At 36.1% G+C, this 24586-nt stretch overlaps 1 protein-coding gene across 2 annotated transcripts in view; it reads right to left on the bottom strand.

The window, feature by feature from the left end:
* The window catches only part of STIM2 (stromal interaction molecule 2), a gene marked incomplete at its 5' end in the record, with an annotated part of 62917 nt that overhangs the window by 35574 nt on the left and 2757 nt on the right, over positions 1 to 24586 (bottom strand). The window contains one exon of one of the 2 annotated variants that reach the window (XM_080618920.1): positions 6679 to 6718. The exons of the other annotated variant lie outside the window; for it this stretch is intronic. The remainder of the gene's footprint in view (positions 1 to 6678; positions 6719 to 24586) is intronic. 2 annotated transcript variants of the gene reach the window in all.

Genomic DNA, 24586 nt, shown 5'->3' with positions numbered 1-24586 from the left:
TTTATTTTCACATGTGATTCATAATCATATCCTATATTCATGAATCAGGCATGTAAGCATGACATTGCTGACATTACTGAATTACTTCAGTCTTCTGGACCATCTGATCTAGTACGTATATTAACAACTGTTCTAACCAAGGAATCAAATTTAATCTTCTGTGAGCACCATCTGTAGGATCATCAGTTCCCTCAGAGTTCCTGTAACAACATGTTGTCAGGATGTATTTATACTTTAGGAGACCATATCAGAATTATACAACTGAAATCTAAAGTAAAAAGATGTAACACTGTACTTACAATAAAGAAAGCATAGCATCAGGGCACCTTCTTTAAAAAAAAAAAAAAAACAAAAAAAAAAAAACCACAATCTGTTCAGATTCTAGCATTTGAGTATTAAATTGTCAGCCTATGTAATGTTTATACTTTCAGAAATACAAAGGCACTGAGTGCATAGATTCATCTATTTTATCAATAACACCATAATGACACACTTCTGTTTAGTATCATTCAACATATCAGTAATTTTAAGGATGTAAATAAATATCAGTTTCTTTAAATAGTTCTATTTGCTTATGTGAGGATTTAGCAGTGCAGACTGCTGCCTAGTTAAGTACTATCCTGCTTCCAGAAGCTTACATGAACTACTCTGTACTCACATCCAACTCCAGATTGCACAACTGGCAGTTTTGCTCCTACTAATACGCTGCTAAATATTTTTCTCATGATTAATTTCACCAAGTGATAAACCAGGATGACAAATTTACTGCTGGTGTCACAGTTCACCTTAGCTTATTTGATGCAAATGAAATCTAAAGAGTTGGGGTTTTCAAAAAAAAAAAAACAACAGGTTTTCAGAATGTAAAAATGAACTGGTCACACTTCTTTGGAAATAACATTATCATTATGCTATCGCCCAAAAACACAGACAGTGCTATTTATAATTATCAGAATGTCAGAATAAACCATAATTGCACATATCTTGGCTACATCTTGGTTGATACCGTTTTTATAAATATATTTCTAGGCCCATAAAAATAGTATCAAATGGTACAGTTTTCCAATATGCATTTGTTTGTTGTTAAAGCAGGCAATAAAATAGAACCCAGACCCTACACAATGAGTGTTCACAAAGTCATGCACTGGAGTCACAGAGGAGAAAAAGAGGAAACTCAGTTCAATTAAACAAGAACTCCAGAACTCATATGTTGGAGAGATTTAGCTTGGATCAATTCTGGTTTAAAAATAAATAAATTAAATTTGTACTGCAAGCACATGGTTCTTCCCATCAAAGAATTAGATACAAGTTTACAAACAAGTTTAAGTAAGTAGTACTGCACCTCTAGACAAAAGTCACACACAAAAGGAAACAGTAAGGTTCCTGAATACTCTGCATTTGCCTGAACAATGCATATTGCCAACTACTGCTTGTACAGCATTGCTTGTACACCTACCCAACAACATGAGTATATTCAGGATGCAAGGAAGAGCCAAAGACTAATGCTAAAAGGATTCCCAATTGTTTGTCCCTTCCTCTCCCATTCCTGTGTCCCTGTATTATCCCCCTCCTTGTACCAACATAAGCACATTTGTGTAATCATGCTGCAGGAAGGCTCAGATAACCGATCCTGCCTGAAGTGGTTCTCTGTACACAAACACTTGTGACAGCAAAGGCACAAGGGGAGGAGGAAATCCATGCAGCAGCAGTCAGAAGTGCACTTTATAGCCAGTGCTGCTGCTAACCCCTGGTCCTGATGTGCCCTATGTTATAACTGAATCTAACAGCAACACAGTAGTGGGCAATAAACTGAAAAACTGAATTAATGCAGTGGAACAACACGTATGCTACATGAGCGGAAAACTCCAGCTCCATTTTTATATCCTTGCTTTCTCAGCTAGGAGGCGCAGGACAAGGTCGTGTCCTAGATAACTTGTTGCAATTAACTGTCAAATGCAAAAATTACCTCTTTACCTGCAACAAGTTGACATCATGGCTGGACTTTAAATAAAGCATTGAGCTCTCTACCTAAGGAAATCTGTGGGGTTTTTTTTCAAGTAGATTTTGTGCCCTAAAAAACCTAAACTAGACTTTTGTAACACTAGCAGGAGCTGGAATAATAGCAAACCCAAATAAAACACCCCACAAGGTTTGACCAAACAGTTTCTAACACCATTATGGCAAGCTCAGAATCTATCCTCTCTCCAAGATTCTCCTCACTAGCCTAGAGCACAAGTTGGAAAGCCTAAAGTCGGAGCACAAACTCCAACGCAGCCACTTATACTGCAGTTAGTCCCCTTCATAAACAGTAGGTCTTCAGAGACAATTCATTTCTACAAACTTACATCAGCAAGCTCAAAGTGTCAGTTGAGTGCATGTCTGCCCCAACCATTGCTATAATTTATGTAGCTTCTTCATTTAAGCTCCATTTTTCTGACCAGTTTCCAAAACCTAGAAGCCAGAACATGCATTAAGAAATTCAATATACAGGACTAAAAAAAAAAAAAAAAAATTAGCTTCTGTCCCAAAGCTGACAAACTATGACACTTGGCAACATAAAGCCAAGTGAGCTTGTTTTGGGGTTTTTCTGATTGTTTTGTTTGGGGTTTGTTTGATTTTGGTGTGAGGTTTTTTGTTTGGTTTTGGTTTGGGTTTTTTTTGCTTTGGTTTGCTTTTGTTTGTTTTGTTGTTTCTTTTTTTATTATTAGTCAACACAGTAAAACATTACAAACAGGCTACACCAGACTGACTGCACTACTGACCCACTATCCTCTTAGCTTAAAAATTACCAATTCAGTTCTCAATTTTCCCTTTTCTTTAAAATTTAATTTTGAGATCTAAAAGCTTAAAATTTACTTAAAGGAAGAAGTGTCAAGGCATTAAAAAGTTTTCCATCTAGGCATATCAGAAGTTCAAATTGAAAACTTTCTTTTAAATTAGTCTAGAAATTTTCTCTCTGTGAGCCACCAATTCCCTATGTCATGCAAGGTAACATTCCTAAAAAAGAAAGTCTGAAGCTGTTAAATGTTTTGGGTGATAAACTTTCCATCTTTTCACTAGAGTAGTAAGAAATTACTCTCTTTTCTGTTTACATGTCTTCATAAATATAGTTCAATCAAAGAACTTTTCTACATGTGATCTCACCTCCAAAGCCTACTGGTTATTATTCATATGTAATGGTCCAATGTGAATAACCTCCAAGCAGAATAATCCTTCCAAAGCTGCACATTTTAGAGTAGTTAGACTGAAAAAATATTGAATATCTTCTGTTCTAAAACAAATTATAGTTTTTCAACAAGCCAATTTACAATCCATGATATTTCAGTAACTTCTTTCTTAATAAAAAATTGCACTGCTTGGCTATACAGATACACATGAACACACACATTTGCAGCATGCAACCTTTTTTTTGTTACAGGCTTATTTTTTTATCCATTAATACTACATGTTCTTACAAATTCTGTCTTTAAAATCTTGTGCTCAATGAACTTGTTCTATTTGATTGGGATTATAAAAAAAAAAAACAACAAAGTTTTGATACTACATAATTACAAGAAGATCAAAAAGCTGGGCTTGTTTAGGTTCTTGAAGAGGAGGTTAAAGTGATCTAGCAGTAGCTTGCAACTGACTACTCGTCAGCAGATGGCAACTCCCCTCATCAATAGCAGCAGACAATATATCATGCGCCAACAGTTAAATTATGCACTGGGAGGGTCAAGTTATATACCAGGAAACCTTCTTTGCTATGTTAGCATTGCAGCACTATGTCATGCTGCTGCATATGTGGAGTCTTCACCCTTAGAGGCTTTCAGGAGCTGCCCAGATGACCTGACGCTGCAATGGTGATATTCTCGCTCAAAGCACAAGTTTGACATCCACTGGTCCTTTCCAATTAGCATCTCTACCATCTCTTTTGAAAAGCAGATTTTAGTATAATGACATTTGTTTCAATATTGTCATTATACTATTGTCACAAATACAAATAAAAATGTAATACCAGTAGCCATATTTATGAAATATTAATTGTAACCTTGCTGTATGTTCCTAGAATGCTCACAGGAAGCACTGTGTGAAGAAGTTGCTGACCTACCACATTTACAACCCGAAGTATCAAGCAAATATCTAATGGTGACAGAAGAATGAACAAGGCAAGGCTGAAGAAACCCTTGGAAAATCCCAATCAGATCCCACATGAGGTCTTACAGCACTGACATCTGCGCAGATTTTACTGCCATTCAATGTGAGTATCTATTCCTCATGTGAATAGTAAAGAGTGTTTATACACATGTATACAAATGAACTTCTCCTTAGGAACACCTTAGCAAAATCTGGTTTTACCATCCCATCAGTTCAAACGAATACATTTTATATGATGGAGAAAGGGAGTTTCAGCAGTACTTAAGCTGTGCTGAAAAACAATAAAGAGAACAGAGCGTAAAGAACTGGTATGCTGTAGAAGCCCAGAGCTTGAAAATAGGGTAATAACCACTCAGAAGAAAGAATTCATCACAACTAGAAGAATAATGTTTGTTCAGGAATGAGTTTTTTTTAAAGCCACACAGTGTTGTAAAACATTGCTTTCCATCATGTAGTCCCATAAGAAATACTTTAGGAGACATCTTAGACACACAACATTATAAAGGCGAAAATGCTATATTTCTATTTTACATGGCCATGCCTAGCTCTAAATAAATGACAACCTGCACTTTTAAGTGAGATATCTATTGCAAAATTCTACACCTCTGTACCATGGCTAAAGCAAAGAAACTCTCACACTGTAAATTTTCTAAAGCTCCAATAAGATTCAGTGCTGTTTTCACAGAAGCCTCACCTTTCTTTTCAGCAATTTAAAAATTGAGACATGAGATTCCCCAGGGATGAATACATTATTAAAAAAAAAAAAAAAAAAGTTCAATGGCTTACACAAGTTTAAAACTAAAGATTCTGAAAAGGGTTATTTTTCATATGCAGAAGAACAGAAGAAAAGACAGGGTTGTTTCAAAATGCTTTCACTGTTTTTATAAGCAGAAAAAGTAATTTAGGAAAAAGTGTTACATAAGTTACTGCACTACAACTGCAATCTTGATCAAAAATAAGATTCAAGATCCTGTTAGCTAAGTTGCAGTCAACAGCAGGGGGAAGGGAAAGTGGAGAGCGCAGAAACAGCAGAAAAGGAGATGAGATAGTAAGGCATTAGTTTCATTGAACTACTTATGGCAGTGAAACAAAAACATCTTACAAAAACATTTAACATATTAGCAAAAAATAATTATTTGTGAACTTAGACTTCACCCATATTTTGATTGGAAATCTGCAGAAATTATTGCATATACGAAATGCACTAATACAGAGAAGCAAGCAAAACCAGATAAATTGAAGTGAAATTAAGGAGATATGAAGAATTAATGCAAGCAACACTCTGAAAAGGTACCCAAATCTGCTCCAATAGAGCCCAGGTCTCAAACTGAAAGAAGTTCTACTTCAACAGGAAAAATACTGAGCTCAGAGTTCATTTGGGTAACTAACCCTGAAGCAAATTCATAGCTTAAAACACAACACACTAACAAGAAATCATTACAGCCTCTTCTGAACAGCATCAGCTGTTCCATGTAACTGCAGACTAAACTTGAGCATTATTTATTGAAAGGTGGGCTTTAATGCAATTAACCAAAACCTTTTCTCTAACACTTGCCAGGAATAGCTTACCTAGTGAGCAAAGCAAAGCTATTAACATTTTTAAGTAACAGGATTTAAGCAGTCTCAAGCAGCAAATTGACATGTAAAAATCAATGTACCAAACATTATTTAATTTACTGGTGTTGACAACTGCAAGTTTCATGGGGCTTTCTTTTTTTTAATGTACAAGTTCTGAGAATTAAGGCAGCAGCAGGTAATGCAAATTACTGTAGTAAATTTAATCTGTGCACTGTATAAAAGCTCCTTTGTTCTTTTTTAGAAAAAAAAAAAAAAGTGTCATTATTTCAACCTAAGTTTTAATAAACAAACTTAAACACTGGAGTTCTTTAAATTCCAATGTTTCATACAAGATCACATGGCTTTTGATTTACTGATCCCTTACAAAGGATCACCTGTTGGATAAAACCTGATTAATAGAATAGAATTCTCTTAGCTCAGCAACTACCATAAATATTACACCATCATTTTAAAGCCATAGACAAGACAACAAGATTACTAGACTGAGGTAAAAATTAAGTACCAACTATTGCAAGCACAGAATGCCAAAAAATTACAGAAACTGTCAAACAAACAAACAAAAAATTCTAACAGTTGAGAGCCAAGCACATTCTTTCAAATGACAAAAGAATTCTGCAAATACCTGCAGAGGCTATAAACAAAAAAATAAAATCTGCATTACTAAAAATTGAATCCTATGTTGCTACTAAAGCACTGCCTTGAAAAGAATCATTCCTTTCATCATCATTTAAGTGTGCCTTTCTATGAAAGGTCAAATGAACAGAAGAAATTCCAGAAACACAGATCAGTGAGCTGACAAATACCCACCTTCAGAACATGTATTTTCAAGTAATTTTACCCTAACCATTTGTTCAAAAAACAAGTTACAAGTAATTCCTGCCCATTCTATAGACTATGAAACATCATATATATGCTTAAAAAAAAAAAAAAAATCCTTAAATGAACACAAACACACCGTTTTCTTACCTGAAAGGGCTTTCTACCTGTAGGCCAATGTGAAAGGACACTGAAAAATGGAGACAGTAAAAGGGTAAGGGCTGTCATAAAAAGGAGATAATCTTTTATGTGCTTAAACACCCACTTGCACTTTCCAAATCAGATAAGCATTTTTCAGAATTGCATACTTCTATGAAAACACATAAAAGTATACTCATGAGAGCAAATAAGTGTATACATAATCACTGAAAAAAAAAAGATATCCAAAGTAACAAAAAAAAAGCAACCAGATAAAATTACAATGAAGACATGCAGGATCTTAGCTGCAGTTTTTCATAAGGACATCTTGAAACAAATGGCCTCTGAAGACCTACCTTTTCTCACAATATATTTATTTTTAATCCCATAGAAATTACTACATAAATTACAATAACATATACCAAGTTCACATACCAATGATTGAGCACAGGCCCATTGACCTACGAAGAAAAACACCCACAGCAGCCCAGTGAAACCCAAAACGGAGGAAGAATTTGAGAGCGGGTTTCAACCTTTTCCAAATTAAGCCCAATGGCAATTTAAAAACAACAAACTTGGACAACAGTTTCCTGATACATTTTCCTTCAAAAATACAGAGTCCAGAATTTGTACAGTTCCCCCCAGCACCTTGATCCAAACCTCTCAGTGCCACCCCAGCTCTGCCTGCACACTAGTCTGATTAATCCATTTCTGCACTCTAGAGAATTATCCACCCACATGAAGATGCAGCTGATAGAAGCCACGCCTTTGAGAGGTTTCAAACAGAAACAAGGAAATCAGGCCAAACATTCAGCCATGTCTGCTGCATCCTGTCTTCCTGTCACCTCCGAGATTGCAAACTGACTAAAAAACCTCTCTTTCCACTAGCATCTTCCCTGTCCTGATCAAAGCTCCACCGCCCAGCCATCTCAAGGTCCCTTACATGAGAATAAAGAGCAAACTGAAGCACAAGCTGAGCACTGGCTGAAGTTGCAGCCTCTGTGGTATGTCATTAACTAATTAGGAAGACAACAGAAAGCTGATTTAATAAGTCAGTCTTGAGATTTTCTGTATGGGTGCAAATATTTAACTCAGCTTGCACACGCCTCAGGCGGGACTTGCAAAGCAAACAATCACTTGTAGCACATCACTGAGCAGTCTATGACTAGAATCACCAGCCTGTGGTTTTGCATGCTCCATACGCAGCCAGGAAAATAGCATGATTTGAACAAGCTGCAGAAATATTTAGTACATCAGAGTCTTGCCACCTGTTTCTCCCACCTAGAACTCAATAAACAAAATAGATCATAATAAAACAACAAAAACAAGCAAACAAAAAAAGGAAGCATTTCAGTTTCCCTATTTGTTCTATTTTTTCCAAGAAGCAGGATTTCATTTTCGCACAATGAAAACATGTTTATATGTGGCTGGTTTTGATTTGTCTGGGGGTTTTTTTCTTGCTGTTGTGGGTTTGGGGTTTTGTGGGGGTTTTTTGTTGGTTTTTTTTTTTTTTTAGGATACTTTCTCTCTGTTAGGGAACTGAAGGGAGACAAGAAATGCAATGAAACTGAAGGAAGTAATACTCCTGTAACTACATACTGAATTGAAGATACTGTAACTCACTAGAATCTAAACAACATTATCGAAGACTGATGCATAAACATGCACAATACATAAATTCACATAATATGTAAATAAAATGTTGCTTCTTAATAGGAGCTACTCCAAAGAAGGTGATAATATTCATCACTTGGTAGGTAAAACATTTCATTAGCAGAAATCAAGAAAATTTTCCCTTGTTCTTTTCAGTTTGGATCCACAGAAATGTTTGGTCCCCCAGAGCCACTGGGTTCCTGATCAAATGGCCTCAATTTCTTTGCTGTTTAACATAAAAAGTCTACCAAAGAAGGAAAAATTGCACTTCCCTTAATGCCTTCCTTTTACTTGCCCTACCAGAGTAACTTCAGTTTTCTCTTCCCTTATCAATACAGTAAATACTGCTTAAATATGTTCCAGAAGAAAAACAGCTACATTCAATTCTGTCTGGAAAACGCTGACTTTGTTTCTTGAAGGTAATCTAGTATTTTACCTGAAGACAAATTCAACAGCCAGTAAATTGTACGAAATTCGTTTCATAAGCCGTTGTACTCAATAGAAGAGCTGGTATAGCATGTGAAACCAAACAAAAGACAACTTTTGAGAAACAGGATACAAATGCAGATAAATACTGAACACGACGTATGGGGCAAATTATTTATACTCAGAGGCTTACACACAGGCAGTTGATATCCAAAACAAAAATTGAGACTTCCCTTTTTCTGCATCAGTGCTGAATAGCTACAAATTCATTTGCAGAAATTATACCATTCATAACTATTCTTCCTTCATATGTAATCTTGCTGTTGGCAAAGTGTGTTAACAAATGCCATCTATGACAACTTGAAGAGAAATCCAAGCATGACCTGTGGAGAGGGAGACGTGGAGAGGAAGATGCAGAAAAACTGACCATTGCTGATCTGCACAGTAGTTCACCTGAGGTTATTATACACATTGGAATGTTTTAGTGGAGAATTTTTTACCAGAAAGATTGCTAATTGGTGTTAACTCCATTATTTGTTTAATAAGCACCTATTAAAAGTTACTAAACAGAGAAAGAAGTAATTACACCTTCCTTGCTTGAGTACTGTGTGCTGTTTTGCTCATCTCCAAACAGAATGGGCATAATTCCAAAGAAAAGGAAGGAGAGATATTTACATGCAAAAGGCATTTGATAAAAAACAAAGTAGAGAAAAATAAGTCATAATGACAGCATTTTAGCTTCTAGTTAAAAAAAAAAAAAAAAAAAAAGGGAATTAAACAAAAAAAAAGCCTTTACATGGTGTAAGACAGTTATGACAGTGAGTTCTACTAATCATCATGTCCAATGACCAAACATTTCTAAATGAGATTTACATGATGGAACATAAAGCCATGTTTGTATTAGGCAAGATAAAAATCAGGCAGTCTGGAACAAGTCTTCACACTTCAGGACATAAGGCAACTAGTAAATGTGTTTTGTTAGGAAGAGTTATACTGAATCACTGTGCTTCAGCTATGCACTATACTTCTTGTGATATCCTTTTCTCAATCCCAGGTAGGCAGTTATTCCAAGATATTAGATAAGCTGCTTCTCCAATTTTGAAAAATAACAGTTATGTTCTTAAACAAGATTTTAACCAGTCACTTCTGGATCAGTGGGGGGGGGGGGGGGAAGCACACAACAATATGCCTAAAAGCATATTCATGAATAGCAGCACCAACTGGTGTCTAAGAGAGCCATGGCTCTGAATAGCAGACTATAGTGATAATATGCTCTGTAGAAATGCAAGTAAGTTTGTTCTTTTATGAAAGCAGTAAAAATATTTGCCAAGATCACTTTGTTCCAAATACAACATTTCAGTGGTCTGTCAAGATCTATAATCACATCCAAAATTTGATTCCATTCATTATTTTTAAAAATTACATAACGGAATAATGTATGATACATGTATACAATCCTCCTTGTCTGTTACCCCAGTCTTTGGAAGAAAACAAGTACTCATAAGTAAGGCTAAATTACTTACAGAAAAGTGAAAAAATAAACCCCTTGAGGATTTCCAGTGGCATAACTTCAGTACTACTCATTCTGGACAATTCTCAAGCATACACTTACACAAATTCTGCTAAACCAAGTTCTTTAAAAAGAAAACAAACCAATTACTAAACCCTATCCTAAAAATAAAAGGTGCTTTATCAGTGACTTAGCACTAACTTCCAGTCATGGAACAGAAGAATGCAAAAGAATATGCCATGAGTGGAATAAAGAACACACACTGTAACCTGCCAGGCACCCTCAGAGTGGAAAATTTCAGAATCACCAAATTTCTCAAACAAAAATAAACCACATAAAAGATGTGTCTTAATTTAGCATTTCTGGTTTGCTTTATGCTTGTTTCTTAAACAGCTATGACAAAATATTGTTTATGTACATGAACAAACACACCAAAAGAATGAGACACAAGGAATAATCCTAAGAAATATTTCCCAGCTTCCCCGGCTTGTTTACTGCTGGGAACTGTGTATGCAATCCTTTAAACCCTATACAAAACAAATCTGTCACCATTGTTACCCTAATGACTTGAATGTCTAAATGCCATCAATGCCAAGGTATTTTTGGTATTTTTTCGCTAGACAGACCCAGCATTTTTACAATGCATTGTGCAGCATGTTCATTCTTTGCTACCCTCCCCTGACAGAGCTCCTCTCTGGCCCATCTCTCATTCCACTGTCAACTTTAATTTAGTTTCTCTCCGAAGTGCAGCCAACATCCATCTTCTGTTGAACATTCATGAGGCTATACTAGCATCCCTCTTTTTAGTTTCTCTTACTTGCCTCTGATTTTCCCATTTCTTCTCTTCTTTATACAATCTGGTTGGGCAATAGTGATAGCTAGTTGGGACATTAAGCATTATGCCAAGCAAGTGGATGAACAGAATGGAGGAATTAATTTTGGCACACCTTTTGCTGACAGATAACCATGCTACTTTTAATTATGGATTCACATTCAAGGAATATTCAGTTACATATTAGAATCACTTTACACAAGGCCACAGGTCAGAAGACATATTAACACTCTAATACCACATATAAAGGTCCTTCTGCATATATTAAGTGTGTTAGACTGAACACAAAAACCATTTCCAACATCAAGTCTTAGGTCAACCATAAACTCTGAATGCAATGATATAGATATTCATTAACGATGCAGAAAATCAAAAATTCAGACAGTAATAAAGCCTTATCTAAATGGCTTTGCATAATATTTATTAAGAACAAACTCGAGATTTCTCAGGTATTCACCCTCATATCATTCACCCCCTATTTGCACTGAACCACCATATAAGCAACAAAAAAGCAAAAGCTACACAGCGGTTTCTTGTTGGCTTGTGTTTCCTTTTGAACACAATTCCTTAGCAAGTTCCATTGGACATTCACCTGAGGAGGTAATTAACAGGTGTTACCAAAACTGAAGGTAATGTTGGACAGACATCCAAAGCCAGAGTTTTGCCCAAGGATAAAATATATTAATTTAAGTAATTACACGACAAAATAAGTCAATCTATACTAGACAAATCACTTTTTTAAAGTATATTATTTAGTTATTAAAATATTTGAATATAAGAGTTACCCTGCAGATTTCTAGAAGCTTTAATTACATGAAACATTCAGTTGTGCTTAGAAGTACAGTGCAGAACTTGGGCATAAATGTTGATTTGTTACAACTTGCTTTAGTCAGATGGAACAGGTAAGAGCTGTCTGCAAATTTCAGTTTTAGTCCAAAAAGGGTACAGCAACTCAGACTCCTATCAGATGTTCTGAACTACTACTGAAAGATCCTCAAACACAGGACAACTGTAGTCTCCTAACAAGCTGCAAATTATGTGTCACCAAACATTCTTGAAGATTTTGGGTTTTCTCTGTGTTTCTGTATCTTTCAAAGACAAGCCTATGTCATCAGAAAAACGATACTGCCCACAACTCTCATCCTTCCTACTGCAGAACATGTATGAATAGTAATGAGCCACGAAGAGCAAATCCAATGCTATGGTAGCTTGCAAAGACAGAGTAGGCAGGCCAGTATTCTGCTTGTGACTAAACCAATCACAGTTGCATGATACTGAACAATTGTGGGCGAGGGTATCACAATTTCTAATTTAGCACAACATTCTGATATGAAGTACAAAGTGTTACTTGAAGTTCTCAGATGCAATTAATGCAGAGGTGGAATTGTTCTTTCCTTTTTCCACAGCTGTGCTTTAGTCTTATCTACAGATCTAAAATATTTAAGAGTTAAAGAACTAGATTTTTATTTTTATTTTATTATTATACTTTATTAATATATTTATATATATTATATTAATATATTATATATATATTAACTGAAGGCAGTCTACTCTCTACTTCTGATTTACTCCTTATAAACACACACAGATAGATTTAAAACCAGCTGAGCACCTTATATCAAAAAATTTGCAAAGCACAGAAATTCCTTCCATGACCTACATGGCATTTTCAGCTATGTGCAGTTGTAATCAGCATCTTACAGAACGCACACAATTCCTCCATAAAAAGCTTAGCAATACAAAATGGTTGTATTTAGCTTTTCAGTATTCCTTTCCACTCTGCAGCAAAAAATAAGCAGTGAATCAAATGAGGTGAGGCGGCCTGTTAAGGAGGTTGGGGTACATAATCATAACATCCAAAACATGCTGGGGTGGAGGAGGCGAAGCAAGGCAAGGCAAATGCAACAGCATGATTCAACAGATAAGATATTTAAAAGAATCTTACAAGATACATTTTGAAACATTACATATAAAAAAAGAAAAAAACCAAACAAAAACAAAAACCTTCTTAACACTGCTACCCAATCATTCTGATGAAATCTTTAAAAGTTAAAAAGCTCAAGTGAATTCCATAATTTATCATCCTCTCTGTAATCTACTAAGAAGTCTAAAACCTGAAAATATTATGGCTACCGAGGCTATCAAAGGTGTGAAGAAGGAGTTAACACCACCTCTCCTACCCTAAAAAACATTAATTACAGCTTCCTAGGTAGTATTACTGATTGGCTGAAACCTAATCCTGCGACATTTTAAAGCTAAATGACATAGAAAACAAATCTTAAGTGCACTTAAAAAGCACTGTGAACATAAACACCAAATTAATATCCAACCTGAGCAGTGATTAATCATTCTGTAGCATTCAAAAAAAACACACACATTAAAGAAACATGGCAAAAATACACCTGACTCAAAAAGTATTATCTGAAAGTACATCTAAACTTTTTAAGTTAGTTTAAGTTTATATCTAAACACTCAACAGAAATTTATCTGACATAGTGAGTAGAGTATGATTCACATCTCCAGACAGTGCTTTCTACATCACGGTAAAACAAATTTACTCTGTTACAGGAGCCCAGACTAGCTCAGATGCTGACATCCCCAGAAATGTGAAATTAATCCCATCCTTAAAGCTACTGATCAAATAACACCCTGGGTATGCACTTGAACATGTCTGGGCCCTACAAACTCAGCAGTGTTAAACAACAAACGAAAATAATGAATAGGGGAAGCAGGAAACTGTGCCCAGTAATTGCTACCAAGTATGCTTTTTCCCTGACACATCTTGAAGTTTGCATGGTCTGAAGCACCAGCTCCCAAACGATGCTGCATTCTCAGAGTCCAGGATAACAACAACAGCCTTGGCATGAGCAACAGCCAAGCAGAAGAAAGCAGGCTCACTGCTGGAAAGATCCAGCATAAGCAGCAACAGGTCCTGCTGGGGCTGGCTGCTTCTTCCCACACTGGGCCCTGCACCCCACATGCATCAACCGCTTCTGGGAGCAGCACTGCAGCCAGCAGCAAAGCTTTCTGCCTGCCCTGCCAAATGCACAATCTTTATTTGCCTATTTCCTCTAAAAGGATGACAACCGGACACGAGCTGGAAGATGCCTGAAAGTCATCTTTGGATGATGACACCTTAACAAAAATAAAATAGAGTTTTTGATAGCAGAAATATTTAACCCACATTCAGATATCTAGGTATACCAAATTATCTTAAAAATATTTCAGGTTAGGAAAGAAATAATTGAGGTTCCTTTCATTACAACTAAACTTCATATCCATTTCAATTAGTAAACAGAAAATTACTAACATGCAATCAGTAAAATTCAGTGGGTTTGCTTGTTTAACAAACCACTTAACTAAAACTTCCTATTTGAAGTAATCTGTGTTTAGCAGAAGTTTGAGGTAGGCCAAAGAGGAAGCCAGTTTCAAAATATTCTTAAGTGAGAAATCCGAGACCATAAGGTGAGGCTATTTCACAAAACAAGTGACCACGTCAGAGCCAAAGGCTCCTTATTCATGCAAATATAACAGGCTACTTAACTCTTGGACAAGATGCAGAGGAAAAGTACAGTATTTACCTTGCCCTAGCACTTAAAACTGCAATACTGTGAGAACTTCGTATGTGAGAACTTTTATTATAGGTGTTGGCACCTGTACTTGTCAACAGTATGAACATCATAATTCACCCTTTACTATATCTCCCACTTACACTTATTTTGCACACTAACATTAATATCCAAGAAGTATGCTCTCTACTAGGTATTTAACAACCCTGGGGTTAAGTAAAATACTTACAAGAAATGCCTTACATGCGTTAGCTCCACATAATACAGAACACTCTATATTCAAGTTCTGATGTGAAATTTACTACCTAACCAACAAAAGGAGCTCTCTGTACAAATGGCAGCCCCTGTGGTGATGCCAGGACATATGTTGTTTTCCACAGCAGTTTACAGTTGATGTTCCCAATACTCATCTATGTGCAGAAAGCAACAAAGAACTTCATATTTAAACCTGTCTTCTCAAATTCTGAATGCAAAACTTCCCTTTGCCAAGGAAAACATAATCATAGCTCTGTCTTGATAGTGAAATACAGGCTCCTTCCTGCTTCTAATAGGTCTCTTAATACACTCCCAATAAACAGATCAGAATTACGCTTATCTTTTATGACCACTGAAAATACAGCATGGACTTGGAAAGCAAGCTGAACTTTCACTCCTTTGAACACCACACTTCTTACTTTCCATGCACAAAATTAGCAATGTTTTGCTTCCACTTTCATTTTTATTGGGCACACAAAAAAAAAAATTTGTAAAAGGCAAACTGAAGTAGACACATTCATGTAACTTTTCTGCAGTCACTTTTCAGAGCAGAACCCCTGGCAAGACCAGACAATTCCACTTTAAGTATTCACAGTCATAAGAGAAGCAGTGAAACAATCATTTTCTTTCCAATAATGAAATCAATTCCTTAGAAACCTTTTGAGGAGGAAAAAAAAATACCAACAAGACGCCACTAAGTCTGAAAAGTTATTTAAGGTTATCTTCAACATCCTGCAAATAAGACTGGCCTGGTAGCACCTACAGAATGAAAATCTATTTTCCAAAGCAAATTGGGTTGACTGAGCCTCGTTGACAGGTTGACTGATCTTCAAAATTGTCACACTACTACCTAAAACACTACAGCTGCCTAAAATCTCTACTTCACCCACAGTCAGATCTGAAGGTAAAAGACAAGACTGGTTCTCTAACCACAAATAGCAAGGTGCTAATCTAGACTTTAAGTAGGCTAACACTCTTATAGTAATGAAAACTCAGTATCTTCAGTTGGTATGCTTAGTCCTCTGCCCACTGTTTTCTCTAATATTTCACAGGCAAAAGATACAGTATCAGAACAACAAATTATCAGAATTAAAGAAGCACTTATTAAAATTTTTGTGCTAAAACTTAAATATTTATTCAAATAAGTAATCAACTACTACATTCATATTTAAAGAATAAAAGCAATAATTTGGGCAACAAAACAATGACTGTCTTGTTCTTTAGCTTCTGTAAGAAAGTTAATCTGCTGCTGACAGCATTTTGGGCATAGAAAATTATAAGTCATTAAAAAAAAAAAAAAAAATCAAGAAAACAAAAACATCATTGTAACCTTACTGACTTCTGGCCGGAAACAAATTTCAGCCCTAGGATACCATTTGGGAGACTGCAAACAACACAAATCAACAGAAAAAACAGTTCAATAAAATCAATTTATAAACTGAGTGAGTGCCACCTAAAATTTTGCCAGTCCTCAGTTGAAAACCTGCAACTAACACCTCCCAAAAACCATATAAATTATGACGCAGCTTACTGCAGCACTATAACATTCTCTATTGAGCATTTTACCCTTATTCTTTCTACAATAGCTGTCACTTTAAACATTTCCATAAAATCAAAAATCAAATGCTAATGGAAAACAGCAGGTATTTTGCCAAACCATCTTTTCTCAAGCAACACAACTGTACCTTTCAGCATCACAGAAGGCTAGCAAAATTGGCTGCACTGACTCTAAGGTGTCCAGCTACTTCAACTTTGCACAGCACTAGTTAGCACCAGATGGTGCCATACGAAGAGTAATGGCAAGAAATTTTTTTCCTCTCTCTGCAAAACAGTCCACTGCAATGCATTTCCTAGTTTAATTCTACCTGTTTACACAGGTGTGCTCTTCCCTTCCCCTAGGAAAATTGGAAGCAGGGGGAGGGGCAAGGTAATATCTACTTTTAGACCTTCTGACTTTCAATAAATGGCCCCAGGTCTCATAGCATGAAAATAACTACCGGTGTTCCTACAGTTGCCTCCTTTATAATTAATACTCACAATTTCAAAGAGGTCTACTGCATACTCACTATCACATCCAAAGACCTGAAACCCACCTGGCTGCCACAGTGCTCTTCCATTCCTCCCTCCCTCTGCCTCCTTGGCTTTCCTTGTTTCCAGCCCCAGGTTCATTCAACCTTTGCTTAGTCAATTTCAGCAAGTTACTCCAGCAGATAATGAACCAAACAACTAAAATGCATGAGGAAGAAGACAGGCTGAAGTCCTAAATCACAGCTGCTAACATATACTGGATTTAGCTTCTGAAGAGCAGCTATTGGATTTAGCTTCTGAAGAACTATTACCACAGGGCAGATCTTTTAAATACAAGAAGTCCTAGTTTCTTTTCATGCACAAAAATGAATATACAAAAACACTGGCAAGGTTTATTCAAACCTTTTCTAGTTTTACATATCCTTTCAAGGGACAGTGACTAGTATACTACTTCCCTTTCTTCATAACCTGTAGTATTTCTTCCTTACCAACAAACAGGCTTCTTCCAAAGAAAAAGTCACTCCCAACAATCTCAAATACAACAGCTTATCAGAACTCAAATTATTTCGTTAAATCCAGCCCAAGTATACACTTAACAATATGAAAGTACTGAATAAAATAAGCTCCCTCCTCCTTTCTCTCCCCACCCTACTTTTTGCACTTCGACACTACCATCTCATCACATTGTCAAAGAGTATTATGAAATACCATCTGAGATCTCTGCAGGCAACAGCAGTTTATGTTAAGTTCCCCTCCATCATCCCACTAAACATCAAATTTCCACTCTCTTCTAAGCTGAACAGTATAACGCTCCATTTATAACTACCTAGTACCATGAAGATGCATCCTTTTCCTTCCCATTAGGATAATATTTTACCTGTGATTGCTTATCAGTCTTACGCAAGAAAATGGCAATTTCTGTGGACCTGATCACAGCCAAGGTTGTGTACATTTCATTGAAATGAGGAAGTCTTACCACTCATCAACATCAAGAGAAATGAGAGTCTCCACTACTGTTCAAAGGATACTCTAAACAGACATGAGGCAACATAAAACAAGTTTCTGAGGGCTTTTGTGACAAAAAAAGAAACACACCACAGATGCCTAATTTCTTAGGAAGGATATTTACTTAATAAAGGAAACAAACCAGTTTTACTTAGATTCCTTTATAACAAAGTTTAAAAGTAGTCAACTGGATGTATTTAGAGCTCAGATAGGTGCTTGCTTGACTTTTTTTTTTTTTTCTTTTTCAAACATCTACAGCTGAGTCAGAATGGGACATGTCTTCATTATCCTGTATTAATAAAATCACATTTCATCAGGTTTGCTTTATACAAGTAAGTATTTATGCCAGGCAAGTGATTTTAGTTTTGAGACATGAACTCTCTCTTACAATAAATTAACTGGCAAAAAAAAAAAATTAACTCCTGAAGCAAAGGTTTTACTCCAAAATTCATTCCTAAATTACTATCATTTACAATAACTAATCTCTTTAAGAAACCCCACTAAAATCTTGGCTCTACTGCTAATCTAAAAGTTACCCTCTACAAATTTTATGGATTCTTGAAGTATTTCCTTACCAGTTTTGAATGTCATTTTTTAAACTGCACAGTTTGTGACATCTGTGTAAAACACTTGTTTTTGTGAATAGCTAAATCTCCCTTACCCACCTTCCTCAATCACTATTTACTTGGTATGCATGGGCTTTTACTACAATGGTTAATACTACCTTCCTCCAACACTATTATCTTCTCACTACCAACTTTGAGTTCAATCAGTTCCCCCAAATTAACTCACCTCCAGCCACTATAACATTAAGGTAGCAGCTGGAACACACAGAATAGGCAGGGAGGGAGAGAAAGCAACAAGCACAAAGGAAGAGCCACCCCTTGCTGCAGGACAGTTTAAACCAATAATAAAGCAACACCCTTCAAAGACTGCAGAGCTACAGGTCTCATACCACTGCCTGCAACACAACCACAGTAAAACCAGTTATCAGGAGTGCAGTTTCATATGACCAAAACCAAAATACTAATTTACTTAAAATGCAGTGTTAAAATGAAATCCTGGTGAATTCATAATATAGGTTTATACACTGAAGTCAATGCAATCCATCACATTGTCTCTTATCTCTGCTGTAGCCTGACATTACTGCACTGCTTCCAAAGTAACTACCATAGCCTCTATGGCTCTGACAGCACTGTTTCAGTAGATACATTCAGGGAAAATGAACCAGGTAGAACAGAAGAGATGAAGGCAGCCATGTTCCAAGAAAGTACTGGCAAAGTTAAGTCTTTTAAAGAAAAATTAAAAATATACCCTGGGGAAGACAGAGCTGCCTTGATGCATTACATTTGCAACTAAAAATCACAAGTAGAAAAGGATATAAATATATTTTCCCTTCTTGCCACATCATGGCATAAGTATTGGAGCTATATGATATTATATAGTCTCATTTTCAAGTTTAGTAAAACAGTAAACAATACTTAGCAATAAAAAAGTAACTGAATTTTCACTTTCAAATAATTTTTAAGTCTTTAGATAATGAAAATAACCTAAGCCAACAGTATTTTTCATATAGCTATACTACGTTACAGCAAGAAGCTACCTAATACAACAATTTATAATTAAAACTACAGTAGGAGGCCTCTACTCAGAATAATTAACTTTGGTATTTATTTCAAAATCATCACAGACTACGGTTTGAGTGGTTTTGTTTATTTGTTTACAGTATAATATTTCTTGCTTGTTGCTCTTGAAATAGTGGGCAGCATATCAAATTGAGGAAAAACTAATCAAGCTTGTTATATCCAGAGTAGAGAAAAACAACATAAGACTTACTCTATTTGGTTTGGATCTAGGCATACAAATAGAAAATTCACCTGCTTACTGCTGCTAGTGAGGGTAGGAGGGAGGAATGCATTTCAAATAAGAGCCTATGGTTGGGACAAACAAAAAATTCAGCAGATTGATGAAAGTCATGTTGTTAATTTCTCAGCAAAGCTCACCAAGCATATTTCCACAGGTAAAGAGAGGAAATATTAAAAACAGAAAAAAAAAAAGGAACACCAACCACTTACTAAGCCATTCCCTCATTCAGCAAATGCTACACACAGGGAGGGAAGAGTGAGCGAACAGCCACACATTTAGGAGTTATTGATGACCAATCTCAATGGGAGCCTAGAGAAGTTATTTACTATTAAGAATAACATAACATTTGCGTGAAGATTTCCTTTCTAAGTGACACATTAAACTCTGAATTTTAACTAATTAAGTTCACACTGTCACCGGATAGAACTGAGAAAAATTATTCCTTTAGCTATGTAACATTACTACATGTGCTTAATAATTACATACAACTAACCCCTTGTTTTGTTCTAAGCCAGAAAGTGAGAAGAAGCATTCATACCACACCTTCACATATGGAAAGCTGCTCATTTTAAAGAGAAACTACAGAGCTTAGAAATCCAAAATGTCTTCATCAAATTTTTAGTCAACAAAATCTTGTCTAAGTTATTACTCTACCACAAGGTTTGTTTGCTTTTAAACACAGCTTTAAACAGGCTCTAATAAACTACTGTTTATTGCTAATCTCTGTTTTAGAAGCTGAGCAGAGAACAGTTTCTTATAAATGAACAATAACGACAGAAACAAAGTACAACACCACAAAAAAAAAAAAAAAAAAAAAAAGACAAAAAAAACAGGTATTAAAATTTTAACTGGCTACAGTACTAGCAGGCTGGGCTGCTGACAAGTCTTCAATTGTTTCCTGATGCGGAAGAAAAGGTAGGAAATGGAAAGCACTGCCTTGAGGAAAAGGATCAAAGTTGTCCACGCATTCCTATAAATTCTGAGCTACAGCAAATGCTAAAGCTGCACATAATCCAAGTAGTCTCAGCAACCACTCCAATTTACAAAAGTTTATTGTGCTGCTTGTAATTGCAATACAAGTTGCCATAGTCCTCCCACCTCTGCATCCAGGAATCACCAGAGAAGCGAGAGTCACCTGCAATAGCATAATACTATCTGCATGGAGAGGAAATACTCTCCTGATATCTTTCCTAGAAACCACAGGAATGAGATTTAAAAGGTTCTTACCTGCCAATTCAAACTCTGCTGACTCCAATGTGACAACAGTTTTGTTACATTGAGTGCTGTTAACTCAAATTCTTAACTGTTCTGACAACCACATCATCTTCAATTTCCAAGACAGATTCTAGTTAAAACTCTGGAGTACTTTTCATTACACAGATTTAAGGATTCATCTAAGAGGTATCTGAAAAATACCATGCTTTTTGGATTGGAAGGAGAAAGGAGCAAAGTCCAAAAAAGGGTAGGGGAAGGTTAAAGATATAGTAACAAACTTAAAAGAGTTCGAAGTGCCTGCAGGAATCAAGTAAACAAATGCAAATTTTATAGTACACAGACAATCATCGCATTCTGTTTACGCTGATTTTAAATTTTAACAACACATTATCATTTTATTCACCCCTCTCCCCCTTTCAGATATGCAATGATAGTTTCCATAGTAACAGGAGAGACTTAGTAGTATCCAAAGGCAGAATAGCTCTAACTTATGTAATAACCTGAAACTCATCTTGGTTTGTAAAATGTTTATACGCTTTTTTTAGGGCAAAATACATAATGGTTATTTACTCTTGACACATACCATATTTGTTCAGATAATCATCTCAAGTTCCTGTATTTCAAAGAGCCAGTTCCACACCTAGGATATAACAGACTAATCCCAATGAAGTCTTCTCATACATCAGGATTTCTGCTCTAAATTAGAGTTAACTCTTATGTAAAATAATACATTTTCTACTTCTTAGGTTTTGACAATGCACTAAAAATTAATAGAAAATTAGTAATTTTCCTAGCTTTCTCCCCCAGTGCTGACTGAGGACATATATTAAATATAAAGAGAGCATACAAGTTACAGCAACAAACTAAAAAACAATTAAAAGGATATAAATTGCTTTCTTTACGCAAATTAAAAAGAAAAAAAAAGGGGGGGGGGCAAGAAAACTACATTTTTAGGTGTTTTTGACAGTGATGCTGTATTCATGGAAGATCTTACCAATTGCCTCTGTCACTGGCTCCAGTTCTCCAACAAATACATGACAGCTCAACCCAGTTATGATTCACCAGTATCACTGAGGTTAGTTAGAATAAAATGAGTCATGACCAAGGTGCGTAGGACCAGCTAGCCAGAATCTGGTAGGAGGTCCCCAGAAAAGCAGAGCTGTCTTCAGAAAGCTTATAGCTGAGTAAGCAACACAAAAACCTGCTGAAGAAGGATGATGCTGAGTCAAAAAGCCAACTCGGGGAAGGCCACTGAGGGGTTTTAAGAAAGAGTCTGCTACAGACTACTACTGTAAGACAAGAAAAAGCAAATATCAGCTAAATGCCTGGCTAATTCCCAACAGTAAGACAAAAGAAATCTTCAAATTTTCAGAAGAGGTAAAACTGATGGTCAAGGAAAAAAGCTCACAGGACACCGGAGGGTGCAAAACACACTAGCAGAAGCACTGAAGAGTTACAATTATAACACTGGAAGGCTGTATAGCAAAAATACTCAGCTATGGCCAAAGCAAGCTACAAGTGCTTGAGGTCTTATCTCTGAACGGGAGCTACATAAAGGCCAAGATTTTTCCTGATTGACTGGTTTTTAATATTTGTTTCATAAAACTCATCAAATCCAGCCAATTATAGCTTTTTTTTTTAGCTATATCTAGTATTTATGACAATTCAACAACTTCTGATTGAGCTATAAAAACTAACAAACCTTGCTGCACAAGGATTTTTTTGCTGGATGGCTCCTATTATCACTAAAAATAAAGAATATGCTAAGAAATTAAAAACCTAATGAAATTGAGAACAGAGCAGAAACTAATTAGACTCTCACTGCATTGAGATGCTACCAGAAAGTAAATGACAGCTTGAAGTAGCCATTAATGGAGAAAGGACTTGAAACTTCTGTCTTCCCAACAGAAATAATAAGACCAGATCATGAAAGAGCTTAAGTAGAAACAAACAAAGCAATGGAATAAAAGAAAGCCTGCAATGCTGTTTTCATCACTAAAGAAATCTACTAGCCTTGAAAAGCAGTTTGCTAGGGAAACAACAGAAACCTCACAGCTCGCAACCTTTTAAGAGCATTGCATGCCAAAATAATTATGCAAAGATCATTCTGCTATGTGACCAAAATCACTGCACTCTTTATCCACTACAGGGGATAAAATATGGCCAGATGGCTATTTAGTTCACTATATATAAAGTCTCACATACAACCATTAACTTCTAAACAGATTATTCAAACCCAAAAAGGTCACAACTGTAGTTTCAGTCACTTAAGAGATGCAATTCCACAGACAATTATGTTGAAACCACATTTCTTCCCCAGTGTTGACCCCACCTGCAGAGTCCCATCCTGCCTCTTTGCAGTGGTGCTAGTGCTGAAAGCATGTCAGGAAAGATTCTGATTAAAAAAAAAAAAAAAAAAAGTCCATAGTGTTTTCTGTTTCCTGTGTTTCTTTTCACGTTCCTGTAAGATAAAGCAACATACAGGGCTCATTACAACACTGAGGGCAAGCAGGGTACAAAGGAGAAACAGAGCAGGAACTCCCTCCCTCCTTGTAGGCTGCAAGTACTGAGATGAGCATGCCTACTACTAGCTCCCCTGTGCTAACAATATTGCTCAAGTGGCCAGCTGGGGTCAATCCCAAAGAAGAAAGCTACTTTTCAACAGCCACACACATTAGAATGCCTTAAACCAGTTGGGCAGTTGCAGATAAAAATACATGTTTTCTTGAAACCATCACCTTTCAAATGCCAAAGTCCAATTAATTTGAAGAGCTCAGAGGGGTAGGATGATGGGTAAGCTCCAGAATGGAAACTCATTTAAAAATTAAAAATTAGTTTAAAAATTTAAAAATTAAGAATTACTATTTCCTGAATAGTAATTCAGGAAAAGGTTGCATTGTGTTGTCCATTGCTTCTTCAGTAAATTCAATGTAGTGAGTTTAAATGGTCTAGCTCAATATTATAGGCCATTATTTGAGAGATATTTATTAGCCAAATACAGGTTCAGGTTCACTCTCTCACCTGAAAGGCAGCCAAATTAATCCACGATCATGAACTAAATTTAGACTTTTAAACAAAAATCCTCAATTATCCAGGATTACAAAGCAATTTAATTAAAAGTCAATGAATAAACTAATGTGAAAACCCAGTGTTATCTTGAGGCTCAGAACAGAAGGTTCCTTAAAGCTTTCTACCAAATTAAGTTGTGAAGGAGCAGAGCCAGAATGAACACAAAATAGCTTCCTGGTGTTCTACCTTGTAAAAACAGCTTTGTTGATCTGATTTTCATCACTGCAACTAAATACACTCAGCACAGTGTCAGATGTTACATATACAGCTCTCACTTATAAATTACCATTAAAAAGGCACATTCACAAAGAACGACATCAGTAATGATAATTTAGATAAACCATTGAGAAAATCCATGAATACCTGATGAAATATGGCAGGAATAGAATCTCAGTCTCTTTAGGAAAGTCCTAAAATTCATTGTACATCCTTTTTCTGTCAAGCGTCTAGATTACCTTTGCCAGTTTCTCTAACCCAATAAGGGGAACTTGC

Source organism: Psittacula echo, assembly GCF_963264785.1.
Source record: "Psittacula echo genome assembly, chromosome: 1".
NCBI lineage: Eukaryota > Metazoa > Chordata > Aves > Psittaciformes > Psittacidae > Psittacula > Psittacula echo.
The sequence above is the reverse complement of the archived record's forward strand: the minus strand, read 5'-3'. Positions and strand labels throughout refer to the sequence as shown.